This window comes from Pteropus medius, unplaced genomic scaffold (genome assembly GCF_902729225.1).
Source record: "Pteropus medius unplaced genomic scaffold, Ma_sr-lr_union100, whole genome shotgun sequence".
NCBI classification, from domain to species: Eukaryota; Metazoa; Chordata; class Mammalia; order Chiroptera; family Pteropodidae; genus Pteropus; species Pteropus medius.
Genome location: NW_024349800.1, coordinates 31,661,416 through 31,680,681, shown reverse-complemented (window position 1 = coordinate 31,680,681; position 19,266 = coordinate 31,661,416).

Here is a 19,266-nt window from a genome sequence, read left to right as displayed (position 1 = left end):
CAAATGAGTACATAGGATCTCTTACAGAAAGAAAATGACAAGATTGAGTCTTTTAATCTTAGTTTCTGAAACTGACAGATAGCGAGCTTCCATGATAGCTCTAAATTAATCTCTTATTTCTTTCACCACGAAGCTAATATTACTGAAAAATCAAACATAAAATCTAATTATACTGGCTGCTGAATTACATCATCAGTGAATTCACAGTCTTCAGAGTTTCCTGTGTGAAGATTAGGACATCGATTCAGAAAGAGAGGGATCTAAAACCCTGAAACCATCTCAAACCCTCAAATCACTTAGATCATCTCTGACTGGTAGAAGTACCTTGTTTTCTGAGGATATTAGCTTTACTTTGTCCAAAAATCTGTGGTTACACTCTATGAGGTAAATGCTTATCTATCTCCCATTTAATTCACCAGTTTGGTCTTTGCAGGTGTTAGATAGATCTTAGAGAATAACTGTAGACTATTAGAAACTTAATCAGATAGGGACTCCAGTTGCACCTATTCTTCCAGATGTAGTACCATTACTGGAATAAGTAATGCATTTTTCTCCATATCATTTTGTAAGGACCACCAAAAAAACAGTTTGCTATACCTGACCTGGCCAGGATGAAGTCTTCAATCTTGCCACAGACTGTGTCAGTTCCCCCCTTCTGTACCACAGTACAGTTCACAGAGGTCTCGATGATTTTGTCATTCCATAAAATATGACACTGGGCTTCTACATTGACAATATTATACTAACTGGATCTTGTGAGCAAGAAGTAGCAAGTACTTTAAATGCCATACTAAGACATGTACAGATTAGAAGGTGGGTGAGAAACCTTAAAAAATTCAGAGGACCCACCCCTCATCTCTTGAAATTTCCCACAGTCTCACATCATGGCATCCCATTTGAAGTTTGGTGATCTAAAGCATGTAGAAATACTCCTTACATGGTAAAAAGATAAACTGTTGTTCCTACCACAATAACAGGCAAAATAAATTGACAGATTTTTCTTTTTTAGTATGGAGACAACATATAGTGTATTTGAGTACGAGACTTAGATCAATGTAGAGTCACACAAAATGCCTGCCAGTTTCAAGTGAGGACCAGAGCAAGAGGAGACTCTGCAACGAGTTCAGGCTGCACTTCAAACTATCTTACCACTTGGGCCTTATGATCCATCAGATTTACTGATACTTGACGTGTACTTGGTGAATAGGAATGTTATGCTTGCACAATAAGAGAATCGTAGCACAGTTCTCTATGATTAAAAAACTGATTAAGCAGGTTTAGACAGTATAACTAAGAAGTTGATTCAGACTCCTTTGATATCAACTCTTTGTTTTTGCCTCATCTCCTTCTATGTCCATAGACTTTTGAGGTGTGGGGTGTTCCTTAAGATCAGATAACTGAGAAAAACAATTCAAGCCTGGCTAGGAGATGGCTCTCTGTGAAATCTGAATAGTACCCAAAAGTGAGCAGATAAGACACTGTAGCCCCATTCAAGGGTAATCTTTATGAAATGTGGTGAAAAGAAATATTCCCAATGAGAGAATATTTAAATAGTGCATTTACAGTGGGTTGTCTACTTTGTCTGACTAAGAGATTGTCAAAAACGTCAATCAACACTAATTCTTGGGGAGTTGCTGACTGATTGTTTGGATGGTCAAAGACTTGAAAAGAACAGGATTGGAAAATTATGATGAAGAAATATTAGGAAGAGATATGGATGAACCTCTCAGAATGGGCACAGACTGTGAAGAAATGTGTGCCTCATGTTAATGTCCAACAAAGAGTATCCCCTACAAAGTAGGCTCTTCCTAATTGGTTGGACATAATGGCACACTCTGTGGACGTCAGCCAAACTCTTTCCCTAGGCATCCTGCTGTTCGTACAGTGAACCTATGAACAAACAGCCATGTTGGCAGGAAAATAGAGGTTATGCATGGACTGAGCAGCAGTGGACTTTCCTTTACCAAGAATGTCTTGGCTAATGATACCTCTGAGTCCCTAATTTTCCAACAGTTGAAGTGAACATCGAGCCCTAAATTGATCATCGTTGCTCGGGTATTAAAGCCAGTCACTTTGTGGCAATTGGATTACATTAGATTAATTTCATCATGAATTAGAAAGATATTCTGGATATGGAGTTTCCTTCCTTGCCTGTAATGTTCTGGCAGCATTAATTTCCAAAAACATTGTGCCTTGTAAACCACATGGCTTTCCACACGGCATTGCTTCTGATCAAGGAACTTATTTTACCAAATATAGTGTAGCAGTGGGTTAATGTCAGTAGAATTAAGTGATCTTAAAACGTTCCACATCACTTGATAGCCATTGGTTTAATTAAAAGACGGAATGGCTTACTGATATCTTCTTTGTAGCACCAGTTGAGAGACAACGCCCTGAAAGGACAGGGTTATGCTTTATAAGATGCAGTTTATGCTTTGAATCAGAGACCATTATATGAATGATACTGTCTCCCCATAGCCATGGTACATGGGTCTGAGAATCATGAAGTGGGAGTGGCTGTACTTACTATTATACCCAATAATCTAATATCAGAATATTTATATCCTGTAACTGAAATCTTAAATTTTGCTGGTTTAGAAGTCTCAGTTTCCAGGGGGCAATACTTTAACCATTGAATGCAGCAATGGCTTTATTGTATTGGAAAATCAGACTGATACCTAACTGTTTTGGATCCTTGTGCCACTGAAACACCAGCAGGAAAAAAGAGTTTTCCCACTGGCTGAAGAGATTTTTCCAATTACAAATGGAAAATCAAGTTGTTGCTATATAATAAGGTAAGGAGAACAATGTTTGTAATCCAGAGGATTCTCTAAGGTCTTTTTTAGTACTTATATGCTCAGTAGTGAAGTTTAAGGGAAGACTACAGCAACTGAAATAAGAAGGCATAACAATTTAATAGTATAGAACCTTTGGGAATAAAATTTTGAGTTATTCAGCCAGGTAAAGAACCTCAACCAGCTGAGGTCCTGGCTAAGGTTGAGGTAAATAGGGAATAAGTGGTAGAGGGAGGAATCTCTGAATATCAACTGTACTAATTAAAGAAAGGAGATCTGTAATAGCTTTGCCTTTTTCTCTTTGCTTATAATATGTATGTGCTTATTTGTAAATGCTATTTTCTTTTTTGTCTTTTTATTTCCATTATAATTCTTATAAAGATTTTTATAATTAGCTTTACAATTTAGTGTACAGGTAACAGAATATTCAACGGTACTGTAACCAAAGTTCTAGGTATAGTGACTGTTGGGACTGTGCATTTTGGGGAAAGTTTGTGAACTTCTTCACTGTTACAAACCTAGCTGTGTCTTGCTAGTGGAAAACCTAGAGTGGTGTTGTTATGCAGAAATTTGGATATAACAGTAGCATACATATGGAAGTTAAGTAGCCAGAGAAATGAACTACACCATTTAGCAAATATATTTTACAAGCTTTGTTATGCTTGTAATACTGGAATATTTCTCTCTTGTAAACTGTAATAAAGTTAACATCTTTGTCAGTAAAGAGCATTCAATGGACCTAGAAGAGAATGGGTCTCTTATTCTTGCTTCTAGTATGTGTTTTCTCTTAATTTACTATGTGTGGCAGTCAGCAGTGTGCAGCAGCTCCCCATGGCAAGTTCCCCCAACATGCTAGATCATAGCATCTTAACGCATCACCCAGTGTGTGGTGAGTTCTCTTTGTACTGCTTCCTTGTTAACACCCTTCCCTTGCAGCCAGCTTACAGGGTGATTTCCATAGCACAATGTCTCCCCCTATAAGGCATCTCCCAACAAACAAGAAGGGGAATTCCCAGATATTGCCACAAGCACAAATCCTCTACAGAACTTCCCTGGCGTTCTTTCAGCTATAACCATACTCTTTCCAATGAGTTCTAGATGCCAACCCTTGGAGCCAGGACCCCTCTTCCACAATTTTTCATTTAGGGTGCCCTGTCTTGGTCTTAATGGTAGTGTGACTGCTCCCAATATCTGCTCTTGTATTCTTTAGTGTGCTCTTTATAACTTGATAGCCAATCTTTCATTATCTAATCCCGTATTATAGTTTTTAATTCTTTAATTATTAAACTTACAAATTATTGTGTAGTTTATGTCTCCTGATTATATCCTGGGAAATTAACTGATAATTTCTTATCGATTGTCAGGTGTTGTGTACCAAAAATTATAGAGATTTGGAATAATGTTATCTTACTTCAAAGAAGTATTTATATTCTGGGAGGCTTATAGTATAGGAAAGTATTGTATAATGAACATATGAAAAATATATAACAAAATGTCAGGTAGTCCTAAGGGGTATGAAGAAAAATGAAGTAGGGCAAGGAGAAATAAAGAAACAGAGTGTTCAATGAATGCTTCTCTGAGGAATGTCAAAAGAGTAGATACTTGAATGATGAAGTAATAATGTTTCTTAAAAAAGAACAGCAAATGGAAAAGCCCAAAAGAAGAAAGTACACAGATAATATAGGAGACAATAAACAAGGGATATAGATAGAAGCAATAAGATCAGAAAAGTAGGTGGGCCCCAAATCATACAGGGTATATTAGGCCATATTGAAACCTCTCAACTATCTCAGGGTTCCTGCCAGTCTCTGTAACTGTCTTTCTGTTTTGTTTTGATTTTTGTAAGGAAAAAGTAATATGTAATCAGAAGTAGCACTTTTAGGTAATTAGTGCTAAACTTTCAAATACCAAAAACATACAGTGAATTTCAGCTATCACAGTGTCTTAGTTTGAGTCTCCCAAATCAGGACCTGAAACAGACTGGGAAGCGGGTAGTTTATTTAAGTAGCTGATACCTGGCAGCAAAAGTGAGGAAATTGGAGAGTGAAACAAGGAAAAGAAATAAAAGAAAAAGAAAGTGTCATTAATGAGCTAGTTATTTATACAGAAAACTGAAGCTCAGTCCCATTGGGGAATCACTACAGACAAGAGACCGAGACATATATTTATATATATACCAGTTTTGCTGAGGAATGCTTCTCAACCTCCCACACCTTTCCACCCACCCGCACCCCCAGTCTGTTAAATCTCATGCATTTACAGATCATCCTGCATTTACAGATCATCCGGCACAATTCCGTGGTTTGGAAAAAACTCTAAGGCAAAAAAATTGGAGACTCTTGGCCAGTTTTAAGGTGGAATGCTTTTTTCCAGCATGGGAATTATTTAAGTCAGCTTCAGATAAATTGAGAATTGAGATGAGGAACCACGGCATGGGGGACAGAAATGCATCCATTACAAATGATAGGTAGGATTCACAAAGTGTTAAATTCAAACATGAAGTCGTGACATTGCAAGGTTAGTGAAATGTACTAGTGAGGCTTGTGTAAATAGCTGCCTGGGGGTTCCCAGCATTTGGCTGAGCTACTTAAATCGCAGGCCTGCCTGCAGTTGGGAGCTAGCTGGTAGTGCTTTCTGTTTTAAATTAAATATTAATAGGATTATTCTGAGTTTCCTGGCTGGCCAAGACTTAAGGCTGAATAGCATCAATTCTTTTGAAATCTTAAAACTTGTTGCTTTTCAGATTGGCCTTATGTAGGGATATAAAACATAGAAAAACATTGGAGGAAGGGAAGCCACTTACTACCTCTCTGTGTACAGACTCTGGACTAAATGCTGTTTTTCTTGCTGGTCTCACCTCCTCTCCCTCTCCACACTGTGCCCACCCATGTCACCAACCCCACATAAAAAGATGTTTGGAAGACGGCTGGGTGGAGATGTCCAGCCAAACCAATTATATCCAAATTTATACTCTTACAAGACATTTTATTCTGGTGTTCTACTACAGTTAGCATTGAAATCTCTCTAAAAGTTACTTTCAAAATTAAAAACAGAAAACATATTTTTACATTTATTTGATAATCTGAGATCATTACTATTAAAATCACATGCAGTTGTTTTGAAGCAATTTTGCGATTGTACAATATAATATCTGGCATCAAATAATTATTTTAATTTTTTTAAATTACATTTTATTTTCAAATTTATAATTTTTGTCTTTTTCTTCATCAATATCTAGTTTTTCTTTTTGCTGCCCGAGCTACAGTCATCATTGAAAGACTTTTTTCTTTAGTTTGTACTTACAAGGTTTTTTCAGGTTGATAACGAGATGGACAGTAACGAAGTACATTTTTCTATGGATCTAAATGAAAGCATTTTGACAGATATCTTAGGTACACAGCAGCCTATTTTTCTTTTGTTGATTTACTGGTATTTTTCCCCCATCTAAACCTTTTTGTTCATTGACCAGGATTCCTGAGAAAAATAACGCTTGAATAAATTTATATGTTTCAAATGTTTGTTTTATTAGCTTATTTTCTTTTTAACTGTTATGTTTCTTAATTTGTCTTGCTTCATTTTCTGGTGTTTTCCTAACACTGCCATCCTCTAAGAACACACAAATATACATACACTCACATACAGTTCACTCTCGCAAATAATACATATAGGTATACACATATTCTTTCAGGTAAACTAGTATTATCCAAATTCTTTACAAAAATTAATGTTTCCATCCATTGTTACGTCCTGAACATGTTAAAATTATTCTTCCCAGGGTAATAATAATTTCCTATTATTCATCATATAAAGAAAAATAAAGTTTTTCACGGATTAGAACCAAGTAGTATAAAATCAGCACTTCACATTTATAAAATGCTTCCACATAAATTACTGCCTTTATTTTCCACAAGTCTGAGAAGTAGAGGATTGGAGAAGTAACTTACCTGTGTTTACATACTTATTCAGTGACTGACATAGACAAAAAATCAGTTGAGTACATTTCTATCCAAAGTTAAATTTCTAAGTTTTCTTAAAGGAACTGTGTCTTTGCATAACCATTGCATTTTTTTTTTTTACAGTTGCAGCCTATTCCATTTGACTCCCCAAAATAAGGTATCTTGGAAGTGTGAAGTTTTGCCTTTTTACAATAATGTATAAAATGTTGTGAATGGTGTCATGTTAAGGGAAGAGTTTTATTTTTTAACACACTGCCATTAGTTCTATTATTTAATTACATCTAATGTGTAATATCCTATTTCTTACTTCAGTATATTTTATTTTCAAGTTCAAGATATTGTATAAACCAAATTTTGAAAATAATGGCTGTGGGGTTAGGTTTTTCTAACAAGGAAAAAGTTGCATCCACCTCTTTATACTCACAATGACAAAATAAAATTTTTTCAAATATTTTTTTGATAATATAAAACAGAACAAAAAATCTTTGGAATAACTTTAATTCCTTTGCAATTCATCTGCATGTACTGAAAAGGCATAAAAGCAAAAGCAGTCAACCACAGAATTACCTGGCTCCAAAAACACATTCTAAGCATCTGTTTAAGGTGTGTATGTGTGTGTGTGTGTGTGTGTTTATACATATATATGTGTGTATATGTATGTATGTGTATATATATATTTGTGTATATATATACAAAGTTTAAAATGTTCGAGAAGTACATAATTTTAAAATATTCTTTTGATGAGTATACGATCAAAACCTTTAAAGGTAGCTGTTCTTCAATACCATGCACTAATATTTTCTGCCCAGTATAAGCAGGAGGAATTAAAGATCTGTGACTATTTTCTATTCTCTGTTAACAAAATCCCTTATTTGAAACAAGGGACCAAAGTAAATAACATATACAGACATTTGTTTCTTAAATTATCACTTTATTAAAAATTATCTGTGCTTGATTTTTGTTTCAATTAAATAAAAAGATGTTGTTATTAGAAATAGTCATACATGTACAGTTTCTGCCATTAATAAATGAGTCAGAGTGATGAGAAAATTAGTTTAGACTCCAATAGAAAATTGACTACAAGTCACTAGGAATTTTGTAGATCCCTTCTCCAGGTACAGGGCAAGAATTACTGGTGAAGTCCTTGCATTTGCATTTGCATTTGGAACATTGGTTCAGAGACAATTACTCGTCAATAGTCCCTGGTGTTCTAGTTTCCTTCTGTGTTCATTTGATTTATTATGAAACACTTGAAATACACAAAACATGCAGAGAGCAACATAATAAATTCTCATGTGCCTGTCATCCAGATTTAAGAAATGTTAACATTGTGCTGTATTTGTATTTATTCTTACAGAAATAAATGATTTACCAACACAACTAATCCATACTCTGTCTACCCGCCCAAACACTCTCTTCCCTTTCTCCTCAGATAGAATTGGTGCCTGTTTATGTTATTACTTTTACTACATATGTATATATGTATGAACATATAAAATGTACACCATTTTGGAGACTTTTAGGTTTTTCATAAATGCATCATACTGTACTTTTATCCTCATATTCTTTTTCCCCCTTTAACAATGCGTATTCAAGCAGTGTTGCTTTAGAATTGATTGATGTAGCTCTAGTGCAGTTGTTTTATCTCCTGAATATTATTTTATTTTATGAATTAATAAACCACAATTTTATTTTCTCATTCTTTTTCTTCATAGACATTTAAGTATTTTCCCCCATCTTTTTGTTTGTTATTTTATTATTTAGTTTTGGTATTACAAACTGTGTTGCAATGAATAGTGCTGTCAAATAAAAACAAATCCGGACTTAGAAAGGACAGGTTTTATTCAGAAGAAAAGCAATTGCCATAGGTAAAACACTCCAATCTCAAAAATCTTCAGGCCTCTCACAATCAATCAAACAAAAAACAACTTTTCACTTTATAGAATAAACAAGCAGAAAGCAGAGATAAGCAGAATCTTTGAAGGAGAGACTGGACACACAAGGAAAAATGACCAGTAGGGTCTGATGAGAAAAAGGTCTCATTGTAGTCAATCAAATCCCAGGAGAAGCTGATTAGTGGGGCAGACTCCACATTTTTAGTGCTTACACATGCTTGGGGCACAGAATTTATTGACCCAAAGGAAAGAAAAAAAACCTGACTAATTATTGGTTAAGACTGAGCAGAGAAGAAGAAATGGACAATTTTGAATATTGATCAGTCCTCCCTGATATTTAAGAGACAAAGTCTGTCCTTAGACACTTATTAGAGATGGGATAAAACCCCTTGTGAGGTTGAGGTAAACATTCTTCCTAATAACATCTGCCTGTTTCTAATTGGCCAGAATGTTACATAAGGCCATGTCTGGCTGCAAGGGAGCTTGAGAAATATAAATATTAAGCAAGGCATAGCACTCCCAAATAAATTCTTATTTGTGACTAAGAAAGAAATACAACCAATTCATTGTTTGAGTTTCTTTTGCCTTTTGTAGTACGTCTTCGATGTGAAGTACAAAAATGGGAGCCTAGTGTATGAAAGTTGACCCAGACTATCTAATGGCCTGTGTTTATTTAACTCAAGTTTATCTGAGACTAGGGGATAATTAATCTTATCTTAAAATAAAAACAAAAAGTATTCCTGAAAATCATTATACCACTTGACTTGGAATCTGGAGAACTGGAGCTGATTTGATTTTTTAAAAACACTAGTCTTCCTCAAATTAAGACAATCAAAGATAAGTAGGCGTAAAACATAAGGGAGTTTCAAATCCTGAAGATTTTGCGTAAAATGTTTGAACTAAGACAATCGGCCTTTATAAACTACCTTTCAAATATATTTGAACAAAGAGAACATTTAAAGCTTCCATGGAATCTTAATTTAGGGATGAAAATGGCAACATATGTCTGTTTTCTTCACCAAGAATAAGGCTATTTGTGATTTCATGGGTTCATCTCCTAAAGACATCTCCTTTTTTCATTTACACATTTCTGCATGGAGACAATGCATTTTTTGAATGTGAAAGCCTTTCATTCTTAGCCAGTTTAGCAATTTGTATGCTGGTCAGTTTCAGAATGCAAGAAATCCTCCTTGAGCACTCCTCTAGTCTTTTCAAGGCCAATCTTATCTTACAAACATTTCTTGATCTGCTTTATCATCCTACCCTGGAGAAGATGGATTTGATGTTTTGTTTTTTTTTTAAGTTAAACATTGTGCTTGGTTTAAAACAGCACACTGAGATAATGCTATACATTTAATTCTCTGTTCTCTTTCCAGTCTTTTATTTCTTTGAGTCCTTTCTCATTTTGATTTTGTATTGCTACATTTCCTATTTTATGATGTAGCCATATATATCTCCTTATTAAAAATATTTATTGTCTAGAACTTATATATCAGTGATTGAGGAATCTGTTTTGGTCTACTTTTTTTAATAATTCAATAATTATTAGTAATTTTTATGTTTTTATTTCAGTAATTATATGTTTCATTTTATGGTTTTGTAAGTAGGCTCATTTCTTTTACTTCGTAATATTTAAAACCATTCCATATATAATTGGCACTTGTAAACTATTTAAATTACTATTTTAATTTAAAATGTAGTATACATCAAAGGGCAATAAGAAGAGTTAGTTTTTATACTAATTCTGTTGAGGCTGAAAACCTCTTCCTCTGGTCATATACTGAACTGAAAATAAATAAATGTAGAGTATTGAACTACAGCATTTAATATGTGTTCATGCTCTTGACCTGTCTTCATTGTCTAATTTTCTTCAGCTTCTTTAGAATTCATTCTATATAATGACTATAGAATTTCCTGGTGACATTTGTAAAATTTTATACTTCCATTAGCAATATATTTCATCAAGTACTGTAAAAACAGAAACTCAAGTTTCAAACTGCCAACTAAAATTAAAAAGAAAAGTGTTCTATCACATTCTCATTAAATGACTTGATTTCTACATGATGCCATCAAACATGGAATATTAATTTATTTAAAGGCAGCTGGCAACATCCAGAAGTTCTCTAAAATATGTCTTCCCATGTCTCATTGGTATTTCGATTTTCTTACACTGAAGGCATAACATATCTGGAAGGAAATAGAAAGACAAGCAGGAACATGTAATAAGCAAGTTGGTTTTTCAAAGACTATAAATTTTACAGTTTATGTATTTTTTTTACGAAACAACTATAAATGTGATCACTACAGTTATGTGCTTGTTGAATAATATATACTACCTCATTTACTTTGGACTGTATAGAATGCAATCTCAAATCCTATTGTTTTGAATCTTCAAAGGTTTTGTGATTCCTTAGACACTTAAAGTAAATTTTCCTGGACTTTTGAACCAGTGTGGTAATCTACCTAATATGATGTATTTAAGTAATTTAAAAATGACTAAAAGGCTCATAATTGTCTCTTTCTGTCCATCTTATGCATTTTCTGGTCTTCTAAAAGATACATTTCAAAAAATTGTTTGGCTAAATAACACTGTAATTTCTCTCAATAACATTTTTTAGTTGTCTCTGTAGAGATCTCCCACAATATCTCAACAGATTTATGTGTTTGAATTTTTCGCAATTTTTAGTGACATTATTTTAATTCTATGCTACAAGAATAATTCTAAAAAGCCACACGCTGATTTTCAGCAAAATTAAGCATAAATTATACTGAGGTGCTTAAAAAATGTCTTAACCGCAGCTAATAAGTTTTGTTATATTCAAAATTTCTGTTTTCCATAGCTTTTCTTTTTTGCTCCCTTGATATTTTTTTCTATATCCTCGCATTGAATACATAAACAAACACATCAAAATCCACCTGGCATTTTATAAACAGTGAAAAACAGCACCAAAAACCTCTGAAGAAAATTAGGAAAAAAATCTCCAAACTTACTTATGAAGAAATTTGACCTACTTTTAAGAAAGAATTAAATGAAATCTCTGATGAATAGTTATGTTAATGATAACTCCTATTTTCCATTTCCAAGACTAGTTCATGAAATAATTACACTCTAACACTAATCTCTCTCTCTCATATATATGTGCAAATGCACTTTGCCAGTTCATACTCCCCTTAGAGGTAACCACTAATCTGCCTTCTACAAACATCAGTTAGTTTTATCTCACCATGAGCTTTATATAATTGGGAACATACAGTGTGTACTCTTTTGTATCTGGCTTATATCACTCAGTATAATACTAATGAGGTAGAGCATATAGTTACAGGTACAGTAATTGGCTCTTTTTGTTTTTAATTAATTGCTTTGTAGTTGAATGAAAAGCACTATTTAATATTTCATGAAAAAGAACCCCTATTTGTTATTCTTCCATGTATTGATAGTCATTTGGTTCTTTTGTTGGGAGGCTATTGTGAATAAAGCTGCTGTGAACATTCTTTTACAAGTCTTTGGCTGGACAGAAACATTTATTTCTTTTGGTATACACCTAGGAATAGAATTACTGGATCACAGGGTCGACATGTATTTATTGGAAACCGTCAAGTTTACATGTCTACCAGCAACATAGAAATAATCCGTAATCTCCCAAACACTTGGTATTGCCAATCATTATTTAAACTTTAGTCATTTTAGTAGGTGTGTATTGGTATCTCATTGTGTTTATAATTTGCATTCCCTATGAAGAATAACAAGTTAAGCACCCATTCATTAGCAATTTGGGGTGTATACTGTTTTCTGAAGTTCCTGTTCTAGACTTTTGACCATTTTTTAAAATTTGCCCAAAACACACAACCAGTTTTTTTCCCATAGGACTTTTGTTGTCTTCCATAATGCTGTATCTCTAGTACTGACAACACCATTTGCCACTTAAAAGGCACTCATTAAATAATTATTGAATGCAAAAATAGATACATGAATTAGTTTAAGATGAGCCTCAGATCCTGTTTTATTTTATTATGTCTTCCATTCATCCCTCACTGCCACTGCCACTGGAATCTTCACACACTCAAATACATTAATAAATGTCTTAGAAATATATCTTTGTGTATGTTTTTTATTCTAATTAATGTTATTTTATAAACGATAATCATTATTTTTTAATTAACACTATTTTCTTAATATCTAACCATATTGCTAGCTGTATCTTGTTTGAGACTCTGCGCTTCCTGGGCTTGTATGTTTATTTCCTTTGCCAGGTTAGGAATGTTTTTCATCATTATTTCTTCAAATAGATATTCAATCCCTTGTTGTCTCTCTTCTCCTTCTGGTACCCCTATAATGCAATATTAGTATTCTTGATGTTGTCCTAGAGGCCCCTTAAACTATCCTTATTTTTCTTGGATTTTTTTTTCTTTTTGCTCTGATTGGATGTTTTCTGCTACTTTGTCTCCTAAATCACTAATTTGATCCTCTGCTTCATCTAATCTACTGTTGATTTTCTCTAATATATTCTTTATTTCGGTTATTGTATTCTTCATTTCTTATTAGTTCGTTTTTGTTTTATATCTCCATTTCTATGTTTTCTATCTCTTTGTTAAAACTCTCACTGAGTTCATCTATTCTGCCAAGTTCATTGAGTATCATTATAACCAATGTTTTGAACTCTGCACCTGGTAGATTGCTTGTCTCCATTTTGTTTAGTTCTTTTTCTGGAGCTTTGTTCTGTTTTTGAGACATGTTTCTTTGTCTCCCCATTTTCACTGCCTCCCTGTGTTTGATTTTATGTAGTAAGTAGGGCTGCTGTGTCTTCCAGTCTTAGTAGAGTGGTCTTATGTAGTAGGTGTCCTGTGGGCCCCAGTGGTGCAGTGTCCCTGGTAACCTGAGCTGGGCATTCCAGGTATATCCCTTGTAGGGATTGTGTGTGCCCTCCTATTGTAGTTGAGCCTTGGTTGTTGTTTGCACATCAATAAGAGGAATTGACCCTCAGGCTGATTGGTTGTGAGGACTGGCCAATGACTATAGTAGAGGAGCTGTTGTGCAGGAGCTGACCCTACAGAGCAGGATTTGCTTTAGCAGGGCTCTCATGCCTGCCGAGTCTGCCCTTTGGGTGTGTCATTATCGAATGTAGCCCTGGGTGGCATTCTGGCTCAGTCCAAAGCCAGCCACCTGGCATGCCAACCCCAGAGCCAAGGGGCCAAGTTCAGCAGGAGCCTGTGCTCTTCCTAGGGCCACCTGGCACGAGCTATCAAGCAATCCTCAGATGGCCACCACCCACGCTGGTCTTGGAGGTGCCTCAAGAGGCCAAGCCACAAATCAAGGCCAGCTGCTGCTAGCGCCAGACTTGGGACAGCTCAGCATGAGGCCACGTGCTGTTTGTTTGGGTTTTGTGCACCTTTGAGAGATTTTAAGAAAGTCCTCAGCACAAACCAAGGCTGGCTGTTTGTATGGAAAAGCTACTGGAAGTGGCTTTAGTGAGTCCAAAAGTTGTGTGGGGTAGAGTCTCCTGGAATCAGCAGGGCAAGGCAATCAGTGTTAGCCAGGTTGATGGAGACTCAGATATGGTGGCCACCTGAGTCTGCATGCTGGGTTGGGTGAGGGACCAAGAAAGGACCAGTGGCTTCCACCAGCACTTCTGTCTGGAAGAATATACACTCTCTGGCCCTTGCCCTAAAGACAGATAATTCATTTCCTCCCCGTATGACCCTGGGACCTTTTGAGCTGCTGCCCAAGCACTGGAGCTCAGAGCAAGTAAATCTTTCAACAGGTTAGTCCATGTGTCAGCCCTTTAAGAAGAACATTTAGGACACCTACAGCCCTCTTTCACACTCAGCCACAATCTCCACTGATTTTCACATCCAGATTTTGTGGAAACTTCTCTCCCTAGCCCTGGAACCCTGAGCTGGAGAGCCTGGTGTGGGACCCCTTGCTCCTTCAGGAGGACCTCCGCAGCCAAGATATCCCTCCTCATTTTTATCTGCCACATGCAGGTGTCGGACCAGTCCTTCTGCATCTCCCCCACCCAACCAGTCTCAAGAGAGCTTCTTCTTTATGTTCTATGTTGCAAGACTTCTGTTGTGCTAGACTTCAAGTGATTCTCAATGACGGTTTTTCTGTAGTTTAGTTGTAGTTTTGACATGGTCATGAGCAGAGGCAAGCACAGCATTTACCTACTCTACCATTTTGCCCGATCAAAATGATTCATACTTACTATCAATTCATCATCAAGCTCACTTACTCTTTCTTCTAGCATCTCTATTTTACTATGAGATCCATCTAGTGACTGTTTTATTTAGATAGTGTATATTTTAGTTCTAGAATTTTTATTTGATTCTTTTCTATATTTTCTATTCTTCTATTGAGGTTTTATTATTTTTTATTTATGATGACCATATTTTTCCATACTTCAATGAGTATCATTATACTAGTTATTTTAAAATTCTTGTCGATTAATTCATTTGCAGTTTATGTCTTAGTCAATAGTTTGGGCAGAATTTGAAGCAACAATTGAGGCTTCTTCTATCTGGCTCTCTCCTTTTTTGAATTCCATTGCCTCAGTCTCTAGTTGCTGTGGTTTCCATAACCCAGAACTTTAATTCTTTAAACTAGCACATTTTCTAGTGGAATTCAACAGCCTGTCCTCAGACTAAAAGCTATAAACACAGGAAATTCACTCAGTGCCATTTCCTTCTTCAGAACATCAACTTTCCTCCTCTTTACCAATATCTGCCTGCTATTGGTCACTCCCCTGTGCTTTCTGGTAGCTTTTAAAAACGTTTTTTGTCTGCTGTTTGTAGTTGTCAGGAAAACTTGATCTGAAAGGAGGTAATTGGCCATTTAAGAAGTGAAATTCTTAAAGTATAGATGATTTTTGAAATTTGACCTTGGATCGAGTAACTGTTGAAAGTATAAGGTAGGTATATATGGTGATTTACAGCTTTTGTAAGTAAATACAATTTTGCTTTACCTTTCGATCCTATACCTCTATTTCTTGTTTTCTCTGACTTATTACTTAAGCCAGATTTCCTGTATATAATTAAGTAGCATATAAAAATGTATATCTTTTTTTAAAGGTAATATGTCTTGCGTTAATTTTTTTTCTCTCAAGTATCAGATCTTTAGTTCATATGATAAAAAACATACAACTGGTAGTAAATTTAATAAATAAAGCAAGTTGCTTAGTTTTGAGTAATGTTTTCATCATGAGTTGGTGTTTAGATTTATTGAATGATTTTGTTTCAGTTGGAAAAATTATTATGTATTTTTCCCTCAACAATTTTTGTGGCAAATTATATTACTAGATTTAAGACATTAAATCATGCTTGCATTCTAGGGTAAAACATAAGGGAATGTGATAAATTTTAACCTACTTTTAGAGTCAAATAATGTAGAAGTAAATATCCTTTTGTAAAGAAAAATATTCAATAAGAAATATATTTGTCTCCTTTTACATATATTTGATTAAAAAGAAACTAAAGGCTGAAAAAAAAAAAATCTTAGAGTAGCTAATTAACCACCCAAAGGGAGATTTCTTGCTTTATATTGAAGTAAAACAAAAATTACTTATTAGGTGTGTAAATTCCTTCTGTTCAGTTTGTCAAAATGCTTTCAATGTGTAGGTGTCAAAAACCACAATGTAATTTTTATGTTTGAAAAGATGACTCAGATTCATGGTGCATACTTTGTGTGCAAAAGATATCTTTAGCATGTGAAATATTTTTGTCTCTGATGGTAATTATTTGTTTTAGCATAAAGAAGTGACTGGCATTTTTCTAATGTAAACACACATTAAAAATTCTTTATAGCACTCAAAACTAATACTTTACTTGAAATTTCTCATCTATAATCATAAATGAAATGAGCTGATGCTTTTCTATTGCCATGCTTTCCTCATCTAGTTAGAAATCTGGATTTCAAATGTGTTTTATAAACTAGGTGAATGTATTTTGACCTTTTTCTATTGTGATGTTTAATTTTATATGTCAACTTGGAGGGTGTTTTAGGATGAAATTAACTTTTAAATTGGTGGTCTTTGGGTATAGCAGATAGCTCTTTATAAAATACATGGGCCTCAGCCAATAATCTGAGGATCTGAATAGACCAAAAAGACGTCCGCCTTCCAACCTCAAGGAGCAAAATGGAATTCTTCAGAACAATACACACACACACACACACACACACACACACACACACACACACACACACACACACACACACACTTATACATACAGTCATATAGTCATTCACCACAACAATGGGATACGTTCTGAGAAATGTTGTTAGGTGATTTTGTCATTGTGTAAAATTCATACAGTGTACTTACACAAAACTATATGTTATAGCCTACTGAGGTATATGGTATAGCCTCTTGCTCTTAAGTTATAAACCTCTATAGCATTTTACTATACAAAACAACACAAGATTAAATCAAGCATAAGAGAAAATACAATCAAGAGACTCAGTAAACAGGAGATGTATGAGCTGCTACAGCATAATATGGTATACTGTTTTACAGCAAACTCTTTTTAAAGATAGAGTACATCTAAAAAATAACAATGAAAAGTATAGTAAAATAAATAATATTAACCAGTAATATAGTTATATATTATCATTATCAAGAATTATGTACTGTACATAATTCTATGTGCTATGTTTTTACATGACTGGCAGAACAAAAGAATTTTTTTTATATCAGCATCACCACAAACACATATGCTACAAAATTAAGATGGCTGTGACATCACTAGGCAATAGGAATTTTTCAGCTTCATTATAACATTACGGGACCACCATTATATATGATTTAAGACATTAAATCATGTTTAAATTCTGTATTAAACTGTGTACATATGTATATAATACATACATATGGATTGATATTCATATATACAGTTGACTCTTGAACAGTGAGATAATCAGTGTCACCAACCCCCCACATTGTCAAAAAATTTATATTTAACTTTTAATTTTCTAAAAACAGGTTGTCCCTCGGTATCCACAGGGGATTGGTTCCAGGGCACCCCCACCCCCACACACACATCATATATGCCAAAATCCACAGATGTTTAAGTCCCTTATATAAAATGACATAGATTAGTGCATACAGTCAGCTGTGTATACACAGACTCCCAATTGTGGATCAAAAACAGTACAGGTATTTACTGAAAAAAAAATTTACATATAAGTGGACCTGCACAGTTTAAACCTGTGTTGTTCAATGTTTAAATGTATTTATCCATATCTATCTAAAACTGTATACATCTAAATAAAATTGATTCTGTTTCTCTGGAGAACCCTAAATAACTACCTCTCTTCTCTGGAACAACATGAAAGAAAAGGATTATCTATTTTCAGAAACTTTGGAAAGACTCATCTGTAAAAACATCTAGATCTAGGATTATTTTATTGATACCTTTTGTAAACAGAAATTAGTACTTCATTATCATTCATTTGATCTTTTGGCTATTAGTCTATTTAAATTTTTATATGATCTTCATTAGTTATTTCATATGACTGCTTACTTCTGCTTAATTTTTCCATCATTTTTACTTATATTTTGGGGAGTATTTATAATGCTTTATTTGATTTGGCAGGGGAGATCAGTTCAATTTTAAAAATTTGTCCTATTTTCTTTCTTCTTGTCATTTGTTTACTTTTGCACTTCATATTTCTGCAAACTTCTAATTTTATCCTGTGAGTTCACAGCCTGCTGGGAATGCATTGGTCCAGAAAAAATGATATTATCCAGACTCTGAATTATATCTTCCAAGGTGAATTAAGAAAGTGAATGTTGGAAATGTGCCTCAAGATGAAGATGCTCTTTTTTTACAAACTGAATACACTACCTCAATCCATTTCCTACCTTCTACAAATACTCAACCAGAAAGGTTTCTGTACTTCCACTCTGGGCACTGCTCACATCCAAGCATTTCTTCTCGGAGTTCTGATAACCTAGAGAACTAAGGGCAGTGGGGTGGATGGGCCCAAAGGATTAAAATGTCAGAGGTTGGTCCCTTTACCCCTTTCTCTTCTTATTTGTCTTCCAGTACTGCCAGCTTTGTAATCCCCCTATTCCTCATTCTCTATCCTTCACTTATTACTCTTTTTTGATCTTGTCAATAATGGAACAGGTGAGCAGTAATACCCTCAGGCAATTTGAGGAAGACTAAAAAACGGGACAACAATAGTACTCTTCTCTATTCCCCCTTTGGTGCCTCTGTCCTTCTAATCCAATCCAGGACCAGGAACCACCTTCAGCCTCTCTGGGGGTTTCTCAGCTCTTAATGTTCTGAGATCTATTAACTTCCCTCTTGCTTTGAAGGCATCTCCCAGGTTAAGCCCTTGGAAAGGATCTAGACTCCTGTACTCATTGCCATCTTGTCAGGAGACAGAAGTCAGAGATAACTTTCTTTCTCGAGTCCTTCTTTTTTTAAATTCAAATGTTTCACTCTTTCACTGAGGCAATTTAAAAGTTAAGCCTGTAAAACATAAAACCATTGGGTTTAAAAAACAAATGGAACTTATTGAACAGGAATAGAAAGATAAAATTCACCCTGATTTAAGAGGAGCTGATAAATATGTCTAAGCACAGAATTTGACCGAATATTTTCTACATGCTAATAAAAATG